The 18501-nt window shown below is 54.0% G+C and overlaps 1 pseudogene; it reads right to left on the bottom strand.

Annotated features, from left to right (window-relative positions):
* Positions 1-7442: 7442 nt before the first annotated feature.
* Positions 7443-16482, bottom strand: LOC123083826 (putative 14-3-3-like protein GF14-H; annotated as a pseudogene).
* Positions 16483-18501: the final 2019 nt, after the last annotated feature.

The following is an 18501-nucleotide window of genomic DNA, read 5'->3' as shown; positions in this document are numbered from 1 at the left end:
CGTCTCTTCCTCCTTGAGTAGGTCCGGATCCATAGGGAAGCGAGGCTACCTCTAGAACCGGAGAAGTATTTCGAGGAGGTTGAGGAGGAGGTGCCGAGGGGAGGAGGAAGAGAAGGAGGAGCAGGAGCCGGTGGAGGAGGAGCAGGAGCCGGTGGAGGAGGAGCAGGAGCCTGTGGAGGAAGAGGAAGAGGCACCGCCGCTGGATGTGGGGAAGGAGGCGGTGTCGATGATGGAGGAGGACGTGAGCGTGTGGCTGAAGCAGCATGCCATCCTGAACTCCATCTGCTCGGAGTCAGTTGTGGAGGCCATGCGTCACCTTCGGCAACAGATGGGGGCGGCGCAGGCAGCCCAGGCTCCGACTTTGGCAGCTCCGGCTCCGGCACAGGCGGCTCGGGTCATCGCCGCCAACAACAAAATTTGAATAGGAAAAATGTAGTACGTAGCTATATATTCTGCATGCTTTTGTATAGATTTAGGGGATGAATATGAGAAAGTTATACGTGGAGAAGGAAATATGCATGAGGCGTGCCCGGTCAGTGTTCGCGGACGCGTATACGGGCATTTGAGGGGTCAAATTTACCAAGTCCGACTGTAGATAATCTAACCACCAAAAATCACAAAATCTAACATAAACGTCACAACTGGGTGTGCTTGGGTGCTGGCTGGCTAGCTCGATGTGGAGATTTCCCGGGGCTGCCAGTACCCGTTCGGGGGAATGGGGTGTGTCGGGCTAACTATTGAAGCTACGGGCTGCAACTAGGCTAGGGTGTGACCGTGTAGTGCAGTGTAAATGCACACATGTATCAGCCTATGTACAAATGAATCATATTTTTACGTATACGGGATTTCGGCTACCCAGGGCGGCCGACCATAGTCGCCCCTACCGTGGCGCCGCCACTGTTCCTAACTGTTAGAGATATATTGGAGTTACATGTATTTGGTAGTCTAGGATTTGTAATCCATCTCCTACCTTATCTCTAGCAGAGGGTTCTTGCCCTCCAAGTCTGTACTCCTATATATACTCGCCTGTGAGGCTCAATACAACATCCATCATATTCCACCAATCTTCTCTATTCCCTTCTCATCATAACACGCTCAAACCAGGCGCGAGGGGCTTGCTTAAGGCCATAAAGAGAGCGAACGAAGACGACATACCATGCCATCAGGAACAGAATACCCGGGTGGTGGCCGCATATAAACCTCCTCACGCAACTCACCATTAAGAAAGGCATTCTTAATATCAAGCTGAGAAACAGACCAATGGCGAATAGAGGCCACAGCGAGAAGTGTGCGGATAGTGGTCATATGGGCCACAGGAGCAAATGTCTCGTCGTAATCACGACCATGCTCCTGCTACAAGACGAGCTTTGTAACGCTCAAGAGAACCATCGGAGCGAGTCTTAACCTTGTAGACCCACTTACAAATGATGGGACGAACACTAGGAGGAAGAGAAACAAGATCCCATGTGCCGGTGCGCTCAAGAGCAGCAAGCTCCTCTGCCATCGCAAACTACCATTCAGGATGAACAACAACATCGCGATAAGTGGTAGGCTCAAGTACAGCTGAGAGACCATGTCGACTAGGAGAATAGCGGTTCGGGGGAGGGCGAGGCTGAGCTCGAAGACCATAAGTCGGCCGTGATGAGGAGGACGCACCAGAAGTAGATGGCACGTCAGTGGATTTATCCACAACACGTGGACGGCAAGTGGGGAATGCATTGGTGATGAAGGTGGAGAAGGGGAAGGTATTGGTGATGAAGGTGGAGAGTCATGCGATGAGGGAGGAGAAGAATCCGTAGGAAAGGACGGCGTCGGATGTGCAACAGCAGGACGAGGAATAGGAATACTGGGCACAGGGGGAGGTGTATCCGAAAACGTAAGAAAAGAGATGTCCTCCGCTGAAAAAGCAGAGGAGAATGGACGCGGGTAGAAGGGACGAGACTCATCAAAAGTCACATCCCGGGAGATACGCATCCGACGACCGACAAGATCCCAACACCGATAGCCCTTATGCTCATCACCGTATCCGAGAAAGACACACTCAACAGACTAAGCGGTCAGTTTGGTGCATTCACGAGGGGCAAGCAAAACATAGCAAACACAACCACACAAACGAAGCGCCGAATAATCAGGAGGATGACCAAAAAGACGCTCGAGAGGAATACCACCCTGTAGAGCAGTAGAAGGCTGAATGTTGGTGAGATAGGTGGAAGTGGTAACAGCCTCAACCCAGAAGTGAGGCGGAAGAGAGGCGGCAATCATCATCGCACGCGCCGTCTCAAGAAGGTGACGATGCTTGCGCTCAGCCACACCATTCTGAGCATGGGCACCGTGGCAAAAAAACTGACAAAGAGTACCCTGCTCAGCAAGGAATCCTCGCAACGCACGGGAGATATACTCACCAGCTGAATCTGCGCGAAGAACACGAATATGAGTGGAAAACTGGGTATGAATCATGGTAGCAAATTTTTTGTATATAGATAAGACTTCACTACAAGAAGACATGAAAGAGATCCAAGTGTACGGAGAAAAATCGTCTATAAAGATAATATAGTAGCGATGACCCCCTTTCAAAGTAAAGGGAGCCGGACCCCAAACATCAGAGTGAACAAGATCAAAAGGACGCTCGGACACTGACTCACTGTGAGGGTAGGGTAGCTGAATCTGCTTACCAAGCCTACAACCCAAACAATCCAACGAAGCGTTGCCGAAGACGGGCCCTAGAACACCACGATGAACCAAAGACGAGAGATGAGAACCACATAAATGGCCAAGACGATGAAGCCACTGCTAAAAAGAGCTGGTAGATGCAGCAACAAGGTCTGTGGGACCGGCGGCGGTGGCAGCAGAGGGAAGACGAAGCCACTCAAGCTCCCAAAGACCATCAAAGCGTCGAGGGCCAACACCAAGCACCCGTGCGACAATCTTGAACAGAACATGAATCATAGTCGAGAATGACCCTACAACTAGAGTCAACAATCTGACTACCAGATATGAGCTGCATGGTAAGTCGAGGAACATGAGCGACAGAGGGAACATGAAATGAAAAAGTGCTAAGAGTGCCTCGACTAGCTACTGGGAGGGGAGTGCCATCAGCTGTAAGAACGTGAACAGGAGACTCCACAGGTTGAATGGAGGTCAAAGTGAAAGAATCAAAAGTCATATGAAAAAATGCTCCAGTATCAAGAATCCATGGAGATGTACCTGAATGAGTAGAAAGTGATTTCTCAATGCCAGAAGAGTCAATCACGGAATCTACAGAACCTGTCGGTGAAGAATCTCAAGCAGCAAACAGGCGTCGCAGCTGCGCAATCTCACGAAGAGATAGGGACACGGCAGAAGAGGTCGACGTAGAGCCGCATGTGGAAGCCACCAGGAAAGTTGACCCAGAGCGGTCATCGCCGCGGGCGCAAGCAGTGAGAGGAGTTGGCGTAGAGAAGTCACCGCCGCGCGCGAAAGCCACGTGAGGAGTTGATGTAGAGCGGTCGCCGCCACGCGCGGAAGCCGCGAGAGGAGTCAACGTAGAGCGGTCACCGCCACACTCGAAAGCCGCGAGAGGAGTCGATGTAGAGCGGTCACCACCGCGCGCGGAAGCCGCGAGAGGAGTCGATGTAGAGCGGCCATCAGCACTGGTAAAAGTCGCAACAGATGTCGAAGTAGAGTGACAATCACCGCCTCCAAGTGGACAAGCACCAAGCACCGAGGAACGGCGCATGTGCGAGATAGGATCAATATACGAAACACCGTCGAAAAACATCGAGCTGTGAGGCAGAGGCATGCCGAACGAAAGCATTTTACTTTTTTTTACAGTAAGCAGCAGCAAAGAAGCAAGCCGGACGAGACAGGCCAATCACGGCGGCCCACCTACTGCAGCCCAAGGCAACCAGATCGATAGGAGTCACAGGCAGGAATTGACCAGCAGCCACGGAACTCAGCGAAAGATCAATCCAGAGTTCCAAACGAAAAGGCCACGAACACCAAAACGATCCAGAGGTGCGGACGAACAAAGCCTAGATCTGGACTTGAAACAGCAGCAGTTTCACGCACACATGCGAGCGCTCACAGGGAGCCAACAGCGGCACGGAGAGGGCGGGGCTGAACAGACGGCCGGCGGCGACGGGCTGAAGCGCCGGGCAGCAGTCGGAGGAGCGCGCCGTGGGCGGCCGAAGGAGCAGCGCCAGATGGGCTGCGGGCGGCCGTGGAGAACCTCCTCAGGGACGGCCTGGTAAGGAGCAAGGGCCGACGGCGGCAGTCCTGGGTGGGGTGAACCAGATGGAGGAGCAAGACGGTGTAAGATGCAGGTGGAGTGGCGGCCTTCGGTCACGATCTGGAGTGAAGAAAGCAGCAATCTGGTAGAAAGAACGACAGCAGCGGAGTTGAGGGAGCGGCGGCAAGAAGATGACAGCGACGCGACGGAAGGATCAAGCACGAGTCGCACGTGCGGAAAAACTTAACCTAAGCTCTTATACTATGTTATGAAAGCAACTTATATTATTAAGAGGCCAAAACTAAATATATGCACATACATGAGAATGCCAAAAGGCTACAGGAAAATGCCAAAAGACTAAAATGCAAAACGCCAAAAGACATCACTAATATAACTCTAACAGGTATTAGCCTAACCGGTCCAAACCTTAGCTGCCACCAACCGCTTCCGCTCCACGCGCCGCCCTCAGGGCGGTCTGCCTCCATGACCGCCGCCGGGGGCCGCGGAGGCAGACCGCTACCAGGGGCCACACCGCCTGTACCTAGGGTTCGTCTGCCGGTCGTGTTGACCGGTGTTCTAGAGTCTTTTTTCCGATCCTTTGATCCGGGTATTTCTCTCTCGCCGGTCGCTTTGATCGGCGTTTACTTTTTGGTTTTAAGATCTAAGATTGGTTTGCGTCGCCCGCCACCGTCGTCGACCCCGCGCCTCTACTTCGACGCCGGCGTGACCACCCAGCCTCTTCTTCGACCCGGCGACCTCGCGCGACGCGGCGACCTGTCACGGCAATTGTCCACTTGTCTGCCCGATCTCGCTCTACGCCAGCCGTCGCCGCGCCGATCCGAACATGATCCCTGCATCAACCACTGCCTCAGCTGCCTCGGGCTGGCCAGCCCCTCGTCTGTTGCGTCGAGCCTACCGGCTACCTTAGGCTCTCCAGCCCCTCGCCGCTTGTGTCGGCCCTCTCGTCAGGTGCGTATGGCTCACCAGCTGCCTTGGACTCCCCGGCCCCCTCGCCAGTTGCCGGACGCTGGACGCGCTCGTCTGCATGCCATTCCATAACAGTCGTCGACGACTTGGTCTGCTCGACCACTCCGCTTCATCGTCATCATCACCCCCGACCTCGTGTGCGATCGGATTGATCACCCGCCAGCCGCGATCCGCTCCATCCACGCCGCGCGACTGACCTGATCAGTCGGTTGCACGTACCTCCACGGGTCCTGTGAAGGTTGACCCTGAGTACAGCGTGCCTCTCCATCGATCGAGCAACGGGTTGCCACTGTGTCGCCCCGTCAGGCCGCAGCGCCGCCGTCCCGTGGTTGCCGCCGCGACTGCACGGTCTCGCGCGCCACCGCTGCGTCGCCCCTTCGGGCTATAACGCCGCGGCACGCGGTCCCCGCCACCGCCCGACGCCGTTCCCGTGGATGCACCGACCCGCGCACTGCCTCTTCGGGCCGTAGCGCCACGGCACGCGGTCCAAGCCGCCGCCCCGAGGTCTTCCCGGCGTTCCCCCAAACCGCCTGTTGTCGCTGCGTCACCCCTTCGGTTCGTAGTGCCACGGCCCGCGTACCACTCCGCCGTCCCCGTGCTTCGACTTCCCATGGTACGCGCCGAGCGGCCTTCCTCGGCACGGGAACGCCATGGTCCACGCCGATCTTCGTCACGATGTCGGGTTCTTCCCCGCCTACTTCAAGCATTGCCGCCGCACTCCTAACCCGGCCGCCGTGCCGCTCTTCTTCGGCACCGCTGCCGCTCGCTCACCTGAGCCGTGTCGCCCATCCACACCCCTTTGTCTTCATCCAGCACCAGCTCATCGCTATCATCGCTGTCATCTTCCCCGACCACTCCGTCTACTCCGGCCACCGTTAGCGACATCGGCCCCGCGCCGATCGGCACCACCACCGTCGTCGAGTCCTTCTCTGTTGGCCCCTCCAACTCCTTCGACATGGCGTACAGCTTGTGCAGGTCCCCGTCTATGCATGCCCGGTGCTGGCAACACCGACGCGTGACTTCTGTCCCGATGTGTTCCCAGGCCTGGCAAGCCTGGAGCGGCGCATTGTCAACACCGACTTCGCCCGTCTACGCATGCCCGCTGATGACATCGACGTGTGCTTTCATCCACGACGTGTTCCCCGGTTTGGCAAAACCGGCGGACGCCTTGTCAACATCATCTTCTTTCCGGCGCACCACTACTTCAACACCACTGAGCCCATGACTAATTTGGCGCCTCCTTGCGCTCGCGGCTCCACGGCGACTACCTCGACATCGACCACGGCTATACCACCCTTGCTCTTGGCTACCTCGACAACGACACAAAGGGCTATCACCTTGCTTAAGCAACTCATTAGCTTTCTCTATAGTCCACGCGTCCGCGACGCAACACCATCCCCGACGCTCCTGGTGCGACTGCGGGGGGATGTCAGCCTGTCGGCTGCTATTCTCTCCAGTCTGACCGTCTACAACGCTCCTGTTGTTCGCAACGCTACCGCTACAACTGTGGGGGGATGTTAAGAGTTATATTTGAGTTACATGTATTTGGTAGTCTAGGATTTGTAATCCGTCTCCTACCTTATCTCTAGGAGAGGCTTCTTGTCCTCCAGTCTGTACTCCTATATATACTCGCCCGTGAGGCTCAATACAACATCCATCATATTCCACCAATCTTTTCTATTCCCTTCTAACACTAACTAGAGCTATACAAACTTAGGCCAAAACCCTATGCTCCATCTCCTTTGTTATTACCAACAATGGCCTCAAAACCTTCTTCTGGCACGATACCTAGCTGCAGACAACACCCTTAGCGCAAAAATTCCCTAGCCTCTACTCCCACTCATCCGACCAACACATCCTAGTTGTTCATGTCATGTAGTACGGCTTACAAGCGAACCTAACTAATCGGCTATCTAACGTTGCATCGATCGAGCTTGTTAGCTTGAATGTGTTGTTCCAGGACTTCCGGCTCTCTGAAGGCCTGGACGAACGGGTTCTAAACCATGGGGCCCTTTTTTCTTCGAAGGCTGCCTATGCATTGCTTATACAGGAAGATGTGGAAGACGATCACGCGGACCTGATCTGGAGATCACAAGCTCACCCAAAGCTAAAACTCTTCGGCTGGCTCCTTTTTCGTGGAAGGCTAAACACTAGAGCTAACCTCTTCCACAAGCATATAATTACAGAAGGTAACTGCACCAGATGCCCGTGCTCCTCTGAAGATACTGCCCATCTCTTCATTGAATGCTCATGTGCGCGCCAAGTCTGGGATCATCTTTAAATCAGCCCTACTGCCAGGTTCCAAGACCTCTGGTCCGTTGTCGCCCCGGCTGGACTTGACCCAGCTGTCTGGCTGGAGGTCGCTGCTCGCCATCCTGTGGAAGATATGGCACTCCAGGAATGGTGCTGCTTTCAGGAACAATCATCATGATGTTTTGACCACTACCCGCAACATTTGTAATGATTTTGAGTTATGGTGCAACCGGTTTCGAGACCCGGTAGACAAGATAGCAGCTAGGTCTTGGCTGATCTATCTCTCCTCGCGGCTCGCTGCACCCCTGTAAAACTCTTATTGGCATGCCCAATCTTTGAGAAATATAATTCAGGTGGGGATCCCCCCCCCCCCCCGCGGTGATTCCTCAAAAAAAGCAAGGGGTAAAGTAGTAGATTCCTGCGAAAAAGTTTTGATGGCTTTACCTTCAGTTAGTTCTGACTTCCATAATGCTAGGTTGTCGTTCAGAAGCTGCATCATTAGTGTGCTATCGTTGTTGCCGTCCATACCAGCAGAATTAATCTCAGTAGTAGCCTCATCAAATGCTTGTTTTGCAACTTGGCAAGCTCTGGAAAGAGAAACGAACATGAAAAACACCCAGAGTAAGGTTGCCACTTCCATTTTTTTCGAAGACCTGTGTTATGACCGGCCAGGTCTATGGCCGCAGGAGGCCCACTAGGCAAACTTAGCCCTCAAGTTATCTTACTTTTATTTCATATCATGGTTATATATACGACTTGTAAGACTATTTTGAGAATTAAGCAATAAGACTATTTCTATTGCCCGGCTCCCAGAGGAGCCGGAACCCTAAAACCCTAGCCGCCTCGTGTCTCCGCCGCCACCCCACGCGCAAGGACGGCGCCTCGCCGCCGGCCGCCGCGCTCGAGCCCTCGCCCCTCTCCCTCCTTCCCCTACAGCCTCCGGCCAAGACCGGGCAGAACCCTAGCTCCTAACACCTTGGTATCAGGTACCCGGGTTTCGACCATGCCTTCACCGCCTCCAAACCCGCCACCACCGCAGCCGCCGCTGCCCAACGCCTCCCCCACCGCCGTTGCCACCAATGTCGCCGCTGCGTTGCCGGGCGCCACGGCCTCCCTATCGGCGCCGATCTCCCCCGCACCCGGCACCACGCCGGGCCAGGGCCAGCCGCAAACCCCCATCCAGCGCCGCCGTAGTTCACACCGGAGGCCATGGCCGGCGTGCTCAACGACCTGGTCGTCACGATCCAGGGCATCCGCCTCTACTTGGCGAGCCCGTACGGGCCGCCTCCACCGCTTCATCCGGCCGCGCCCGCGGGCCAGCAGGCGCTGCCGTGGTCCTCAGTACCGGCGGCTACCCGGCGCTTCCCCCACCGGCAGCTTCGACGCCGCCTTGGCCGCAGTGGCCGATGCCGTTCGCGGCGCCAACCGCGCCGCCCGCCACCACCCAGGGACCGCAGTGGCCGACCTGGGCCCCGCCGCCCGCGCCGTCCCTCCCGGCGGCAACGGTGTAGGTTCCACCACCGCCCCCGCCCAACCCTAGCCTGGGCCGGTCCTCGCCGAGCGGCCTTCCGATCCAGGAGGTTCGTTTCCCTTCATCACTGTCGCCACTTCCCGGCTGGCTCCACGGGCCGCCGTCGGCTTCCACGGAGGCCCGGCCGCCGTCAGGGTTCCAGTTGCAGCCCGAGGCGTCAGGCGCCACAGGGAACTACGCCGGCCCTTCCACCTTGGACCGAGCTCCGTCATCAGCCCTCCGTACCGCCGAGGCAGTGGGCCAGGGCGCGCCACACCAGAAGCCGCCCCGGTTCGCAAAGATCGACTTCGCCACGTACGACGGTTCGGACGACCCGCTTAACTGGCTCAACCAGTGTGACCAGTTCTTCCATGGACAGCGCACGCCCGCGTCGGAGCGCACTTGGCTGGCTTCCTACCATCTCCGCGGGGCCGCCCAGACATGGTACTACGCCCTCGAGCAGGACGAGGGCGGCATGCCACCGTGGGATCGCTTCCGCGAGCTATGTCTTCTTCGGTTCGGACCACCGGTATGCGGGAGCCACTTGGCCGAGTTGGGCCGCCTGCCTTTCACCTTCACGGTGTAGGATTTCGCCAACCGCTTCCAGGCACTAGCATGCCACGCGCCTGGTGTGACGACCTTACAACGGGCGGAGCTCTTCGTCGACGGCCTTCCCGACCACATCCGCGTGGACGTCGAGATGAAGGGGCCACAAGACCTTCAGACGGCCATGTACTATGCTCGGGCGTTCGAGCAGCGTGCCCAGGCTTTGACGCGGCCATCTGCGCCACGTGGGGGCCGCCAGCCCCCCCGGCCGCCTCCGACAGCACCGGCGTCCTCTACCGCCGCCCCGGCAGCCACCCCGGCACCGACGCGGCCGTTCAGGCGCCTTACTCAGGCGGAGCAGCTAGAACGCCGACGCTTAGGCCTGTGCTTCAACTGCGATGCGCCCTATGCATCGGGCCATGTCTGCCCGCGCCTCTTCTACTTGGAGACGACAGACGAGACCGAGGATGACACCCCGGAGGTTGACCTCGGCGCCCCAGCCCTTGCGGAGCCCGCAGCGGCACCCGCACCTGCCCCGGCTACTGCCCTCATGGTGTCACTTCACGCGCTGGCCGGCATCCATGATGAACGAACGATGCTCTTACCGATCAGGATCCATGGCGAGCGCCTGGTGGCCCTCCTGGACACAGGTTCCACGCATAATTTCCTGCCGAAGGCCACCATGCGGCGCCTTGCACTAGAGTCGGCCGGAGGGGAGCAGTTGCGGGTCACTGTCGCTAATGGCGACCGTCTACGCTGCCACGGGCTCGCTCGCGACATGCCCATCATTATCAGCGACGAGCACTTCACCATCACCTGCGCCGACATCGATTTGGGTTGCTTCGACTTCATCCTCGGCATCAACTTCTTGCGCACGTTGGGTCCCATTCTCTGGGACTTCGACGCGCTGACGATGACCTTCTGGCGTTTGGGTCGTCGCATTCGGTGGGACGGCATTGGGGGGGGGCGCACCCGCACCCCCTCTTCAGCTGGCCGTGACGGCCGCCGAGGCCAAGCATCCGCTCTTGGACGACCTCCTGCAGCAGCACCGGGATCTCTTTGAGGAGCCACAGGGCCTGCCACCGGCCCGGATCTACGACCACCGTATTCACCTCCTTCCGGGATCGGCCCCTGTGGCGGTATGGCCTTACCGGTATCCGCAGCTGCAGAAGGACGAGTTGGAGCGGCAGTGTGCACTCATGCTTGCCGCCGGCATCATCCGCATCTCCACGTCACCTCACAGCGCCGGTCCTCCTTGTTCGAAAGTCGGATGGCACGTGGCGTTTCTGCATCGACTACCGCGGCCTTAATGCTCTCACATTGAAGGACAAGTTTCCTATTCCGGTTGTCAATGAGCTTCTCGACGAGCTGCACGGGGCGCGCTTCTTCACCAAGCTGGATCTCCGGTCTGGGTATCATCAGGTGCGCATGCACCCAGATGACATCGCCAAGACGGCGTTTCGGACTCACCATGGCCACTTTGAGTTCTTGGTGATGCCCTTTGGCCTCTCCAACGCCCCGGCGACCTTTCAGGCCTTGATGAATGATGTCCTACGACCCTACTTGCGTCGATTTGTGATCGTTTTCTTTCATGACATTCTTATCTACAGTGCCTCGTGGGCAGAGCACCTCCAGCATGTGGCTATCGTCTTCAACGAGCTTCGGGCGCATCATCTTCATCTTAAGCGCTCGAAGTGCTCGTTCGGGACACCTTCTGTCGTTTACCTCGGCCACGTCATCTCGGCCGAGGGAGTGGCCATGGACGCCTACAAGGTGGCGGCCATCGCTGCGTGGCCGATTCCGCAGTATCCACGGGCTCTTCGCAGGTTCCTTAGCCTCGCAGGGTACTACCGGAAGTTCATCCGGGAATTTGGCGTAATCGCGGCCCCGCTCACGCGTCTTCTCCGTCGCGACGCCTTCTCTTGGGATGAGGAGGCCACTACGGCATTCGAGGCCCTCAAGGGGGCCCTCACGACGGGACCTGTCCTGCAGATGCCGGATTTCGACCTCCCATTCACTGTCGACTACGACGCCTCTGGTGCGGTCCTTCATCAGGGCGATGGACCCCTCGCTTTCTTTAGCCGCCCCTTTGTCGCACGCCATCTTAAGCTGGCAGCGTATGAGCGTGAGCTCATTGGGTTGGTGCAGGCAATACGCCATTGGCGGCCCTATCTTTGGGGTCGTTCCTTCCAGATCCGCACGGACCATTACAACCTCAAGTTCATGCTGGATCAGAGGCTCTCGACGGTACCCCAACACCAATGGATCAGTAAACTCTTTGGCTTTGACTTCACCGTCGAGTACCGGTCGGGTCGCCTTAACACCGTCGTCGACGCCCTGTCTCGGCGTGACGCCGATGTGGACGATGGTGCGGCGGAGGGGGCGGCCTTTTGCATCATCACCGGGCCCTCCTTCGCCCTCTACGCCTACATCCGACGGGCGACCGCTGCCGCGACCGACTCCCTCCTCCTGCAGCAGTAGCTGGCGGCGGGAGAGCTGGAGGAGCCGTGGCGCCTCGCCGATGGCCTGCTCCTCCATGGGCGCAGGGTCTTTGTTCCGGCGCACAACGATCTTCGCTAGTAGGTGCTGCGCCTCGCCCACTCGGCGGGCCATGAGGGGGTGCAGAAGACACTCCATCGTCTCTGCGCAGACTTCTACATTCCCGGTGATGGTGCCCTGGTCCGTGACTGGGTACGGTCTTGTGTGACATGCCAGCGCAACAAAATGGAGACTCTACGGCCGGCTGGCATGCTTCAGCCCTTGGAGGTCCCATCTCAGGTTTGGGCGGACATCTCCATGGACTTCATCGAGGGCCTTCCCAAGGTGGGCGGCAAGTCCATCATTCTCACGATGGTTGACCGCTTCTCCAATTATGCTCACTTCATCGCACTTGGCCATCCCTATTCAGCGGCGTCTATCGCGCGGGCCTTCTTCGATGGCATTGTCCATGTCCACGGGTTCCCTTCTTCGATCGTTAGTGATCGGGACCCCGTGTTCACGGGACACGTGTGGCGCGACCTTTTCCGGCTGGCGGGCGTGAAGCTACGCCTGAGCACCGCCTTCCACCCTCAGACGGACGGCCAGTCTGAGATCGTTAACAAGGTGATTGCCATTATTTGCGTTGTGTTATAGGTGATCGACCTCGCGCATGGGTGGACTGGCTCTCGTGGGCAGAGTACTGCTACAACACCTCTTATCACTCCGCCCTCCGTGCTATGCCCTTTGAGGTGGTGTATGGCCGGCCACTCCCGCTGATCCTTCCGGTTGATCCGGCCTTGGCACGGACCGAGGCAGCCGGGGCTCTTCTGAGGAGCCGTGATGAGATGCTCGCGGAAGTCCGGCAACGGCTCCTACAGGCCCAACAGTTGGCCAAACATTACTATGATGGCCACCATCGCGAGGCGGAGTTCGCGGTGGGTGATTGGGTCTGGCTGCATCTACTTCATCGCTCTACGCAGTCCTTGGACCCACGCGCGAGGCTCCTGGCAAATGTTGATTCAGTGGACTGGACTACCAGAGGAGGACTCTACTTGGGAGCAGCGCGAGGAGTTCCGACAGCACTATCCCGACTTTCAGCTCGAGGACGAGCTGTTTGCGCAGGCGGGGAGAGATGTTATGACCGGCCAGGTCTATGGCCGCAGGAGGCCCACTGGGCAAACTTAGCCCTCAAGTTATCTTAGTTTTATTTCATATCGTGGTTATATATACGACTTGTAAGACTATTTTGAGAATTAAGCAATAAGACTATTTCTGTTGCCCACCTCCCAGAGGAGCCGGAACCCTAAAACCCTAGCCGTCTCCTATCTCCGCCGCCGCCCCACGCAAAAGGACGGTGCCTCGCCGTCGGCTGCCGCGCTCGAGCCCTCGCCCCTCTCCCTCCTTCCCCTACAGCCTCCGGCCAAGACCGGGCAGAACCCTAGCTCCTAACAACCTGTGCAAACTAGCATGCTGGGATGACAAGCAAGCTGCCATGGTACCAACATGCAGAATCACGAATAATGAACATTCATCTCCGTATCGTCTAAACCAAGGGGAGACCCAGAAAACTTTCGATAATGGGGTCAAACTGTCAATGAATTTAACTATTTAACATTGCATTTATGGGATTTAACTAATTAACATTGCATTTATGGGATTTAACTATGTAAATTATAAGTATCCATATAGTTAATAAGGTTGGCTATATGGATCTTCAGATGCAGAGACCAGGGGTAATAAAGGTTCCATTTTCAAAAAATAAAGATTCTGAGGAATCGTGATTCTCTATATTTGGAAAAGATTACAGCAAACATATAACCTACTAAATGAAGTGGCTACAAGATGTGATGGGTTCATCTGAACTTAGTAGCCTCCTGGTAGGTCTGCCCATTTTATATATTTATTTTAAAAAGAGAAGCATGACGAATTAGGGTATCTATTTTAAACTACAAAACATCAAAACAAAGGGCGAAAGGAGTCATTTAAGGGTGAATGACCTCTGATGAAAGTTCATTATCTCATAAAAGAACACTGAGAAATTGAGCGCAAGGCCAAGCCTGATTGGATGAGCAGGTGAAAGCTCAGTGGAGGCGATAACCATGGCATGCTGCAACAACATTCGCTAGAAGATTGTCAGAGGTGGAATGCGAGCCTTAGAACAAGAAGTAAGTTAGAAGATGTGCACGTGTTGAAAGGTTTCACACCTGATAGGCCATGAGTGATTGATCAGCCGCAGACTTCTTTTCAGCCCCAATGCTAAATTCAGCCAGGTAACGGTAGTAGTCACCTTTCCTGTCAATAATTGGAATTTTAAAGTTAGGCATGTACAAACCAGATAAGGAAAACATGGATATATAAGTATCATGTGAACTCTGAATGTAATGACCGGAAAATAGACCAACATAGAGCAGCAATAGACGATTGGTCAAAAGAAGAGCTGAATTTATGAACCTGCACATACATTTTATGAAAGAACACAATGTTTTCACCCGCATTAGCCAAGGGAAGGCAATGAATAGCGATGATTGACAATATTTCATTGCAAACCATCCTTAGTTCATCCTCAACTTTCATTCTGTAAACACTTATCATCTGGCCAGCCTGCTCACCCACTGCCACCTTTTGCTCAAGTGAAGAAAGGATTCTCCATGATGCCCTCCTTGCACCAATTGTATTCTTAAAACCAACTGAAAATAAATGCCTCTCTTTAGCACTCATATCCACATCCATCCTAGCAAGCTTCTTCATAAAATTCACCATATCTGCAGGAACAACCATGAATTAAGAGTTAATACTAACTTCATGGAAACTCAAGAGTTATGAAAGTTATCTGTTAGATTTTGGAGGAACAAACAGAATTCAAAAGCAATTCTTTTCCAGCCCAACTGGTTGTATGAATTACTTCAAAATTTGTGTATAGAAAAGGTGGACAAGAAAGTTCTCCCAAAACGAGACATATCCAAACCAGAAGAATGCATAGCACCCACTAACTAGTTTCTGGGAGCATCAACCGATGCAACGGCCGGGGCTATCCCCTTACCGAAATAAAAAAAAACTAGTTTCTGAGAGCAAGGAGTCACATGTTAACAAGAGTTGCAAGCAAAGGGGGAACATGATGTTGTCTACCACCAACTGCGATAAATCAGGGAATGTGGAAGCCAATAAGGGCATGTAGAATGGTGCTATCTTAGGAATGCCAGCTAGGATAAAAGCTGAGGTGGAGGAGAGAGAAGTCATAAGAAAAGGCTTGTCTTCTTTTATTTAAGAGGTGATCTCTTAGCACAATATGACTCATCATATTTTTAGGAACTGCTAGTTATTAAAGATATGGCTAAGAGATAACCCATTGTAGACATCCTTTTATTGTCATATCTAAACTACATGCAAGGCTTAAGATAACACTGTCTTATCAACCACTGTACATGCCCTAATGCTAGAACAATGCTCATGATTTCATCACATAAATTAGGTCAATCAATTAGGGAGGTTTCCTATATCTCATGCCAAGACCCAGTTTTAGATGCTATGTCAAGTTGTCAACAAAATGAACTGGAAGGGGAAAGTAAAGAGGTCCCTGCACAACACAATGTGATAGTGACATAGTACTACTTTGCATATAGAACTGGGAAGTTAGAAGACATAAGCATTTAATGGTGACCAAATTGCCAAAAAAAAATTCAATATACTTCAGCATCAAGATCAATCCAGTCCAACCATAAAAGAAAAAACACAACCTTTTACACTATTACAAACATTTTTTTCGAAAAGGGACGCTTTATTACTTAAAAGGTTTAAGCATTACGCTATTACAAACATGGAATACACAGTTCCACTTCTTCCACACTAGGGAAGTTCAATAGATCATGTGTAGTTAGGCTATTAGCAGTACCATATAGAGAACAGAATGCATCTTCGATGATCCGAAGATCCTCCTTTTTCTCAGTGGAACATCATGAAACAGCAGGAAGCAACTCATGGTCAGGGCCCCTCAAAGTATAGAATCAGACCCCACAACCACCAAGCACTCAAATTTGCCAAGATTGGGCCCAAAATAATCATGAAAAAAGATTACTATCAAACTGGGGCAGCAAGACAGCCCTAATATCACCAAAAACAAAATCAGCACGGAATAATAATCACCACACAACATTTGCGATCAACTGATCATTTTGCACATGGACAGCAGAAATGAAAAAAAAATGGCCGACATGGTCTGCAGGCTACTGCTCGAGAAACTAAGCAGATCGAACAGGAAATCGCAGGGCAAAGGTTCCAGCGGGCATAGGAACCAAGAACCCCCGACTTCCGCCCTCCATTCCCCCAAGAATTTGTCAGTGATCGACCCGAAATGCAAAGCACCAAGAACAAACACAGTGCACACAAGCAGGGCCAGGGAGCAAGCGCAAACAAACCAAGCAAGGGATCTCTCCGCCATACCATCGTATCTCTCCGCCTACTCGGCCAGCTTCGCCATGCACACCACCTTCCCCCTCTCCTCCATCTCCTCCTCCTCCTCCTTCCCCTAGATTGGTGATTCCTCTGCTCTGCTGTGAGAACCTTGCCAAAAAGGAATGGGCGCTTCTTCCTTTGCTGAGACACAATTCCGGAGACCAATACGGCTCCCGAATCAAGCAGGCGGCCTCCCTCGGCTGGAGGGGCGTGCATGTTCCACTGGCAATCTCTGTCCAGCCAGAGGTGCCGGATGTTTTGTCGGTGGCGCTGAAGAGAGCCTCCATCGTCAATGAACTCCGTGCCCTGATGGGTGCGGTGCTTAAGGAGATTCAGTCTGCTGAGAGTGAACTGAATGAAGCCTGTATCAGCCTTATAAGAGGCTTTGAGGTATGTTTTATGAGGTTTCGAAGAGTGTCATAGTATGGATAGTAGCCCTTGATACACTGTTCGGTCAAGAAAGGACCGGATAGAGGATCAATTTTATTTTCTCAGGAAGACTTCACTTGATGACATATATCTCTCTTCTTTCATAAGCAGGCGTCTGCAGCGCTGCTGCCTCTCATGCTGCGGAGGTCTCTGGACTGAATGAAAGTCTGGAGCGGGCCGAAGAAGAACTTGGCCAGTTGAAAAGGCAGTTGGAGGATAAACAAGGTATGCGCGAGCCTTGTTCGCGTTCAATGTGAACAAATTCTTAGTATGATAACATATGTTTCATTATTTGCGCCAGGGGCGATGACCGAAGTCGAGGCTCATAGGAGGGCTGTTGCCGAGGCCGAGGAAAAGGCGGCCACAGAGCAGGCTCTTCGTGAGAAGCACGAGGCCAGGGTTATTGAAGCTGAGCAGGAGCTTCAAGAGTCCGTGAAGAAATGCGAGACCTTGGAGCAGAGTTTAACGGAGAAAGAATCCGAACTCGCCAGGGCTCATTAGGCCGCAGGCACTGCCCAGGGGGAGACCCAAGGCGCCCTGCAGGAGATCCAAGAGGCGAGGACAATCGCGACGGGTAAGGCTTTTTTCCATGTAAAGCAAGTATTTGAGGAGAAAATCATGTATCTAATTTTGAGTTCGGATTTCTCCAGGGGTATTTGCGGAACTGCCCCGCAGCATCTCGGATGCCGCCCAATTCTACCGGGCCGAAGAAGGGAACACTGCGGATAAGCTCTTCTGGTCGCAGTATCTGGCACCGAATTATCCAGTGCCTTTTGCCGACCAACTAAAACAGCTGATCGAACTGCATAGGGCGGCCGAACTAGCCATGAAGGATTTGATTATCCGGCTATGGCCTGCCGAGCTGATTCCGAGCAGCTACTTTGGGCTCGTGAAGCAGCTTGTGAGTGCCTGCCCTCGACTTGAAGTCATCAAGCGGTCGGTCTGTATAGAGGGTGCACGAATGGCCTTCGCCCGTGCAAAGGTGCACTGGGGAAGATGGATGCTGAAAAGCTGATGACGGTGGGACCGCCGGAGGGGAAGGAGCACCGCAAGCCCGAATTATATTATGAAAAAGTGTCCTAAAAGGATCCTGCCTAGCGGCGGAGCAATGTACCAAGGATATTATATTTCCATGAATACAATCATGTTGTCCTTTGTAATGTTGAACAAGGTCATTTCTATTATTTATTGCCTGTTATATAAAAGTTTATCCTCCTGCGCGGCCGTTTTATATATTAAACCTGAGAGTTGGCCAGTCATCGGCTTGTGCCCCCACGTAGGAAGTACGGGGGTGTTCAGGATAAACCTGATCACTCTTTATCCCATTTTTGGGTCCTTCGAAGGAGGTGTTCAGCACAACGAACCAGGCAATCGGACTATAGGGCTTTATCACTCTCACTTAGCCATAGGAGCTTTATAAAAGGAAGGTAGGTGCAACCCCTGGTGTTCGGAAGACCGTACAAGGGGCTATATAAGCACCTGGTAGGAAGAAAAGCCAATCCATCGCATGCTGCATTGGTTATGGCATTATGCGGGAGAAATCCTTAAAGATTTTACAACCTCTCGAACAGCTGACCAGCTCTCGCCGTATCATGACAGTCAGTTTTCGGCTTTCTCTACTGAGGTGCTCATCCGGAAGAAC

The sequence above is a fragment of the Triticum aestivum genome, chromosome 4A, assembly GCF_018294505.1.
Source record: "Triticum aestivum cultivar Chinese Spring chromosome 4A, IWGSC CS RefSeq v2.1, whole genome shotgun sequence".
NCBI classification, from domain to species: Eukaryota; Viridiplantae; Streptophyta; class Magnoliopsida; order Poales; family Poaceae; genus Triticum; species Triticum aestivum.
This window is presented reverse-complemented; position numbering and strand designations above follow the sequence as displayed.